Below are 9,363 nucleotides of genomic sequence, written 5' to 3'. Positions count from 1 at the left end.
GGGATCATATAACACATTTACCCAGCCACACAATAAAAATGAGAGGTAGAAAATATCCTGTGAATATCAGCACTCAAATAAGACAAATGACAACATTATATATGTATACTTATACACGCACACAAAAATGCCCACTAGAGGGGACATAACTGTATAGACAGAAGAAACAGAATGATAAAAATTATGTCACAGAAGACTCCAATATTATTTTATACCTCTTCTATTAGAGGATACAGTATTTGTGAACTGAGACTGTTCTACAAGATACAGCTGTATTATTATTAAGTTTAGGGCAATGCATCTTTGTTTTAGAATTGTTGAAGTTTTTGTAAATGCTTGCCTATATGAAATGATTAATGTGGTGCATACTGTGTAGCAGTGGAGTGAGTGGAGAATTAGAGCCTCTGCCAGTTCACCTAGAGGCATTTATCTTTTATTTTTTTCCCTGGTGCCCATGCTGAGCCTCAGGGTAAGCTGACACATTTTTTAATATAAATTAAGCTTCTTTTTTTAATGTGTGTTGAAAATCTTGAAAGAAATGAGAAATGTGTGTAGGCACCAATACCAGCTGCCATTGAATGAAAGAAAGAGGTGACAATTTCCTGCAGATTGTGAATGATTGTTTTAATGGGGTTGGATCGGAGGTAACAAGCACAAAGATATTGTGCTGCCAGAAAAACAGGATCTGTTCTCCCCCTAGCCTCATGCAACAAGATGTAACATTTAGCTTCTGGCTCAACACGGCATCTCTTCACTGCTTTGATTTATTCCCACTTTTGCAAATCACTGTGGTATGCTACAGGAGATGCATTTAGAGCCCTTGTTATAGTTCATTGGGTAGCACTGCTGTTATCACCACCAGAGGAGAATTTCACTTGTATCAGGACTGAGTGACCTAGAATAAAGGAAAAATAATAATAATAAAAAAAAGAAGCAGGGAGGTTGGTTGGACTAGGATGAAACTGCATTTAGGTTGAATGAAAATCCCTTTATTACAAATACAATTTAAATCAAAATGGGAACTATGAAGATTTGGCTTCCTGCCTTGTTTTGAATAACACTGAGCACACAGCAGCTATGATAATGTGAGTGCATATGTAATGACTCTATTATTATGTTTATATATGGAAACATCATTCACTGTCAGGGAAAATGAAAGATATCTTCATGGATTTGTCCATTCAGCTTCTTCAGCCGGAAGTATTCAGCACTGTGTAGGAAAATGTTAGTAAATAAAATACAGTCATAACAGTACAGACTCAATACATCCTGTGACAGAAAACTAATCACAGACAAAGATCGTAAATATACAGAGTAATTACTTTGGTTCTTAGAATAAAAAAAGTGGTATTATAACGATTGAATTTGTGTTACGATATTTTAAGTTTATTCACTAGTAAGTGTAAATTGAAATACATGTCTTTATATGTTCTGGGTTTCCCCCCTCTCCCCCTCCTCCCAACTTATGCATGCAGCAGAAATTATTTAAGTAAGTTTGCTCCTTGGTTTACACTGAAAGATTAAACAAGAACTGCCATTCTCAACAGAAAGTCCACCATACAGTGCCTGTACCATATCATCACCATTATAAGGACTCTCCTGCTTCTTTGCTGCTTTTAGATTTAATTAAATGGTTAAGAGGAAATACTTTTAACTGCAAAAAAGTGACAAGCTTTTCATAGGTTTGAGTACTCCTGATTAGCAGGAGATTTTATAATAACTGCCTTACAGGCAGTTCAGCTGCTATGGAAAAGTAATAAACTAAATGACATGGTAGGCTTATAATCTCAACTGGTCAACAATTTCAGTGAACTATATTTTTTATGGAAAATTACCTGAATTTCTTCAGAAAGAGAGAAAAAGATAAGAAAAATGTGACAATGCTTCCACCCAGCTTGCAGTATGAAGACCAAAAGCTTAAATGACACATGCATAGTCAGTAAAGTAACGAGGAATGCAAAGCCGTGATGGTCAAGGCAGCTTAGTAGGCAATGGACTGGAAGGTGCAGTACTGTGTGCAGCAGAGGCGAATTATCCCTAGGCCTTCTTCTCTTCTCCTGACACTTCTCATGCAATCATATACCAGGCACGGAGTCACCTTGGTGACCACTTACAAGGTGGAGGGCACTCTACCAAGGACTGGCTGGCCCAAACCTTCTGAGTGCTGGAAATCAGCTGAGCTGAGGATTTCTCACCTCAGTCAGATTATCTGTTCTGCAGCAGCAACTCCAACTCCTCATGTGTGATCACCTAATTGTCTGAAAAATTTTGCATTTCTGTGGAATAAAATCGGGTGTCCATTTCATTAAAGCTGCAGCCATTAAAAGAATTATTTTCCAGGAATGTCTACTTACGTGTTACTGAACATGTTTGAATGATATTGGACTGATGATCTGCATTTTAAAACTCTAACCAGTTAAGTCGATTTAACTGCAGTCTTCTTGACCTTTAACAAATCATATTTTACAGTAAAAAAAATCTCAGCTACACAATGGCCTTAATATATGTGAACAAAAGTGTTAGTTGACATGGAAACACATTTTTTCTCCTTTCAAAAGCAAGAAAGGATGAAAAGGCTTAAACTCTTTAAAAGATGTATTCATATCCTTTCAGAACACGTAGAAACAAACAAAAGTTGTATAGTATAATGAACCACTCAAACCAGTATATTTCAAAGGCTATATCTGCTTCAAATATTTGCAACTATTATTTCTAAACAATAACGACTTTTAACATGGTATTTGTATTCATTGAGGATAAAAGCTCTGAGCCTGCCAATACTTTCACATGTGCTTTACTAACTTCAAACAATCTTTTTACTGTCCTAGAGGACTCAATATGGTTTCCTTTGAAGCTCACACACAGAAGACTGATGTCAGGCTCAAGATTGGGTCCTGAAGGCTGATCTGTACCACTCAGCTATTAAACTACTGGACTATCTTGATTCTTGTCTAGAGACCATTTCTCTGGTACAGTAATTCTGAATATGAAAGACAATTTACAGTCACGCTCGCCTTAAGGTACACAGATTAGATTGCACTGCTGCACTTTAAAAAAAGGCCTGATTTTCAGTGGTCTTACAGCTTCTATTAAGGAAAAAATGTAGGTTTGTGGAGAGATTATATCTTTTTTTTATTTTGACCAAATGGTGAATATACAGATCTGAACATTTTATTCTGTGGATATACACAAATAAGCACGAGAGAGGGCAGATACGAGCCCGTCCTCTGAGACAGAAGTCCTGGTCTCCAGCTTACTGCTGGCCATTCTCCAGCATCGCTGCCTTGAATGTTCAATCTCCTGTCCCATGCAATGGCCTGCACTCTTGCTTGAGACAAGGGTTCTCTGCACAAAAGCAACATCTTTCCTCCTGTTGCTGTACGAGGCTGCAAAAACCCTCACAGAAATCATTACCTCCAAAAAAATGAGCAAAGTGGGACTCTGTGAGCAAAGATGAAGCAGCATACACAAGCCTAAATTAATGCACAGTAGTTGTGGCGTGGATGCACACAGGAAATCTGCTGTCTGCTTTAGATCTGACAGAAGCTGATGTCCACAATTGCCTCTCACTGTAACAAGCACAATATATTTATTCTCATGTTTCCACGAACTGACCAAGGTTAAAAAAATGAAAGACAAAATTCAGATTCAGAAGGTCGCGGGCACCTAATCAACCTGCAACACATCACACTCATTAATTATACATTACTATACAATTACATTACATTTTGGTAAAAATGTTTAGACTGAAGAATGCCCGCCACTTGCTCATTAATATTAGTAAAATATCCATGCAATTTTCTGAGTTTGTGTGCTGCTAAGGAAATTCAGAGGGCTATGTAGAACGCATACCAATGCAGAGCTAGCCATGTAAGATCACTCTTTTTTAGATTCCTGACCATGCTGGCAAGAGGAAGGTAGTTAAGCAGCACAGTTGGACAACTTTGAATGTAATATCAAAGGTTTGAGGATGAAACAAACAAATGTATGCTGTGATACTGGTCAACACAGAAGTTACTTTAAACATAAATCACGTGGAGAACAGCTAGATTCGACTGAACTGGACTTTGTGTGATACAAACATGCTCAAGCACAATTTCTCTGACAGGAATGTACATCAACTGTTTTATTATTTAATGGAAGCTGTGGTCGTCATTACAAAAATGTATCTATAGCACGAGACATCAAGGATAATTGCAAATGCTGACCACCCTATGTATATTACAGCAAATACATCATCCTTCTAGAACATTGTGCATTCATAAAGGAACTTGAAATACTTTAAAAATGGCCTGATATTGGAAGATACTGAGCTGGAAGACCTTTTAGTGAAACCAAATGAAACTGTATCTGCTCAGCATACTGCAGAACCAGACCTTTGGAGTTCAGACAACGAAATTAACTGGGGTTTTGCCAAAATGAGGACAGTAGAACTTGACTCAGTTAGTCAATGTCAGTGCAGAATGATATATTGCAAATATTGAACACTGAACTTCAAAGGAAAAAAACTAATTAGCTTCAAATTGTCTGACTTGTTTATAATGCAATAGCCAGTGCTTTATTACATGCTGATTGTCTTGCTATATGTGTAGACAGCCATCAATAACGAAGTCTGTAAGTGGGGAGACACAACTTTTTGGGGATGGACGCAACTATATCCATATATATAATACATATTATAAATGATACCATTAATGTTACTACACCAGGCTCCAGTTCAGCAGAGCATTTGTGCTTATGCTTAGCTGAAAGCATGTAAGATGGGTTTTTTGATTCAAGGGGGTTAGACCTATGATCCACACAGAAGCTCTTCCTAAATTAGAAGACATTTTTCTCAGACGGTTTGTGAAGCAACTAGGAATCTCCTTGGCTTTGCTCTCCAAACAAATCTTGTCGTACATAGGAGTATGAAATCAGCTCCCTTTACTGGGGAGCCAAGTAAAACCAATCTCAATTCTTATACTTGCATTTCTCATAACAACTGGTTGTAATGTGGTTCCTTAAAGAAATAAGACTTCTGCAATTATGATGTGTGTCTGTCTGTCTGTCAGTCTACTGGTTCCTTTTTCTGCCCTGCCACTCCTCAGCAAAAATTGCTTAATCTGCCAACCAACTTCAACCAAGATATAAGGTAGATAATCTTATTCTAAATTCTTATATAGCCCATATCACCAAAAAAGATCTGAATACTTCAGAAGCTTTAACAAGTGGGCAATGTCACAGGGCAGTCACTCAAACAAAAACTCTCTGAACACAGGAAGCTGAGAAGCTGCACATCTCAGGGCATGGAAGGTATGCCAAACTCCGAGCATACTGCTGGACTTTGGCAATTAGTAACACTGAAGAAGAAAGCGAGGCTTTACTAGACAAACATCTCATCACGTGCACTCAGTAAAATAATGCAGCAAAAGAGATAATTGTTCCTTTGTACGTGGGAGGGACGAGACTAATACTGGTGTATTGCCAATTGTTCTGTTGTACATCTTAGGATGTTAAGAAGAGAAAAGAGCCACAAAGCTATTCAAGGACTTCATAAAATACCTTGTAATTAAAGGTATTTAATTTATTAAGGTTAATTTATTAAGGTTAATTTAATTAATTTATTAATTAAAGGTATATAAAGCTTAGCATATCAAAAATTAGATTAAGAGATGACTCTATGACAGCATAGAAGTAACTTCATGTGGAGGAAATCGAGGCACTAGCAGGCTCTTTAATCTAGCATATTAAAGCATAAGAAGAACAATTTTGAATAGGAAATACGGCACTCGCTTTTAACAGAGGAGGTGATTAGCTGCTGGAAGGTCCCATCAGAAATGGTAAAATCTGTATCTCTTGCTGTCACCCAGTCAAGCCTGGGTGCTACTCTGGAAGATCCATGCTAGGCAGGCATAAGTTTGGCCCAGTTAAGTGGAAGTTATTGGTGCAGCTGGGTAACTGGCTTCAAGGTATTGTCTGCTGCTACTTGAGCATCAAGGGTAAAAGGTGTAGCGGTTCCTTTGGGGTTCAAAATACTTTGAATGTATGTTTTCTCATAACAGCCTTGTCTGATGGAAGATTTAATACTTCCAGTTTTAGATGAGGAACCGACACATAGAAATGCTAAGTGGTTTGCCTCAGGCTCTCAAAGGAATGGCAGAACACGGATTAAACTACAGCCTTTCAGGACCAAGACTATTGCCAGAACTGCTACAGCAATTTTCCTCCTTCATAAACTGTATTACGTATATTTGACACGGCCCTTGAAAATATCTGTGAGCTTTCTGAATGAACATAAAACTGAATTGAATTATTTTCTTTTTAGTGGCAACAGTTAATATTGTTATTAGGAAGCATGGTTTGAAAGGCAAGCATTTTGATTCCCAGGACCAGCATGATATATATTTGCTCACTCTTAGAATTATATGTATGATACAAAGCATTTACATGAAAAGTAGGTCCTCTGACATACAATAAGTGATTTCCATGATAAAACAGGAGGTTTAAAACAAAAAAATAATATTCAACAGAAAAGAAACAAGATTTGGGGTTTTTTGCTAAGTATTATCCAAATAACTGAGTACAGATTTTGATGCTGGACTCAAGCTTGATCCTTCTCTGAGCAAAGAGCACAGGACAATGCTTGTTGCCTCACGTAGTAACAGGATCCAGCTAAACACCACCATAGCACAGCAATGTGCTGTCAGGAGAGCCAAGGTTTCATTTTCATGTAGCACAGATCAGAAAATTTTCCAGTGTATTAAAGCTTCACTTTAAATATTTCATGTAAAGACTATACAATAATAAATAATAAAGCTAGGTAAACAGATAACATTCTGCTTCAGTTTCCTGGGATGCACTTATCCCCTTTATGACCATTTGAGGCTACACTGCATTTGTTTGCTTTCTGATTTCTGCCACCTTGCTTGCACTTTGAGAATTTTCTAAAATTGCAAAGGTGGACCCGGTTATTTCTTATGCCTGTCCTCCACTAACAGCTTAAAATAAATTCTAAGAGAACCAGATATCAAGTCTTCATCCTGACTCTTTATCACCTCTGTTATTGGCTCCATAGTAATCCAGACTAATGGCATTTTGTTATTGCCCTGCTCAAAGGTACATTAAAGCTGTGCTTGCAATAATACTATTTACAAGAGTAAATTCATTACTTCTCATTCCATTCACTAATATCTTCTATTAAATTAATGCTAGGCGAGGAAGGATTTAATACACTTTACCTCCTGCAGAAGTAATCAGAAAACATTTATGAATGTTTGCAGTTGTGATGGGAGGAACAGAACAGAAGGCGTTTTATTATGCTGATTTTATCCTATTTCTTTTGACTGGTGTTAGCTATTGTACAAAACCCCAAAGCTCATCACAGAAAATCGATCTATGAATTTTCATAATTCCCTGTCAATAAAATAAATTTGAGAGGGAAAAAGTAATTTATACCTTACTGTGTGAGTTCAACTCCACCAGTTGCCAACGCCACAAAGCACTGGGACGTACTCTTAAGCAGAGGAATGAAAGCTACTTTAAAAGACAGTATCAATCGAGAAATTCAGTCACTGAGAGCTTGCTTCATGAACTAAAGCTAATTAATGCTCTCATGTAGGGTTGAACCCAAACCATCAGAATGATAGCAGCTCCACAGCTGAATTACTTTTTTAGTATACTGCCACTTAAAATTCCATCCAGTCACTTTAAAAGGATGGAGCACACAACTAAATTGAGCTATGGGAAGGGAAAAGATGAACAATTAAAGTGAAAATCTCCTAAAAACCAAAGATGATCTAAGATATTTAAATACAGAGCGACTTCATATTGGAAAAAAGCTTTCTGCAAAAGGCATCCTTTAATTATCTGCACAGAGTTACTCTTTGCACAGCTCTGTTTGGAAGCTCTAGCAAAAGTACCTTTGTCAGCTCAGTCTTACATAGCAGCTTCACTAAAGGAGTTGAATATCCTAGTATCAAAGCACAATGGTGATGCTGACAGCATGAACTATGCAATTATTTTAACCAAAATAATTTGTCCATGTAGATGTCTGGAAGAATGTGAAAATAAAAATCAAGGGTACATTGAGCAGATCCCTTTACCTTAGGAGTGGGAAACAGCACAGATCATTCTTACAAAGGGTACAAATCTGGAATATTTGCAAGTTACGTTCACATTTTGCAAAATGACTTTAACTCGGCACATTGTGCATGGCAGTGCTTTCAAGCCTTTCAAGTTTATTTGCACTCCTAGCTGCTCTTATTTGGCTACTTTGCTTTCTGAAATAGACAAGAATGAGATTTCAATGTGTGCTTAGGCTGGGAGAGGATGATCAGATGTATATGGCTATAAAACCACATCTGCTAATGTCTCTAAACGATGCTACAGCTGCTGAAAATCATAACATTTACTTGTCTAGGTTATCAACTAAATCAAAATTATATTTACAACTGGATTTTTCATCAAATGCATAAGATTATCAAAGGTAACATTTCAAAAGGAATTGAGTTAGGAGACTAAATCACATTGACTTTCAATACAGTGCAGGCATTTATGCAACATAAATATGTGACATATATAGATTAGAATTTTCAGTACTAATCCGTGTCAGAGGTATGAGGCCTTTTGCTGAGTTGGGAAACAGCACATTGGAACTGAGAAGAAGACAAAGGTGTTACGGAAAAGGAGGGGCAGAGGAAGCGTAACAGTGGGCATGGCATTTTTAGGGAGCATTGTTCAGTGAAGCATGCTTTGCCCTCAACCAGGAACAGCTGGAAGGCTTGCTCATGCTGCCCTGAAGGGGCATTAGTGTCATATTCTGTCTGGTGTTTGGATTTGTTGTGATTTATGCAAACTAAGCCAGCCTGCGAGATTCAAACCAACATGGCTTTAGCAATCCTTTGTCATGGTCAGAAGATAGGAAGACCAGTCCCATAGTGGGGCAAAAGTGGACAATGAGGCCACAGTCAGTGGCAGAATGGGTGGTAGGGAGTTGCACAAGGTGGTAAAGCACGTGGAGGCCCAGCAACTGTACTTATTCTAGCTATTGAACTGGGCTTAGATATGTCACACAAAGTAGTGTCACACAAGGAGAGGAAATGCTCATATGGCAGCAGCTGCTTTACAGATGTTTCAGAGTGATCTCTGAGGCCCATAAATGCCCCAGGCGTGTACAAGCTCTCTTCGTGTGATTGGCATGGTGCGTGGCACAAGCCACAGAGATGCCATCCCTGACTGTAGCAATGTGAGTGAAGATGTCTACTGATGATGATTTAGGCAGAAAATGTTCTTTTCAGACTCATACACAGGACAACATCACTGCAGCTCAGTTCATGCAGCTCATCCAGAAGCATGTTCCCCTGTTGAATCATGGATTTTGCAATA

Source organism: Opisthocomus hoazin, chromosome 2 (genome assembly GCF_030867145.1).
Source record: "Opisthocomus hoazin isolate bOpiHoa1 chromosome 2, bOpiHoa1.hap1, whole genome shotgun sequence".
Taxonomy (NCBI): Eukaryota; Metazoa; Chordata; class Aves; order Opisthocomiformes; family Opisthocomidae; genus Opisthocomus; species Opisthocomus hoazin.
The sequence above is the reverse complement of the archived record's forward strand: the minus strand, read 5'-3'. Positions refer to the sequence as shown.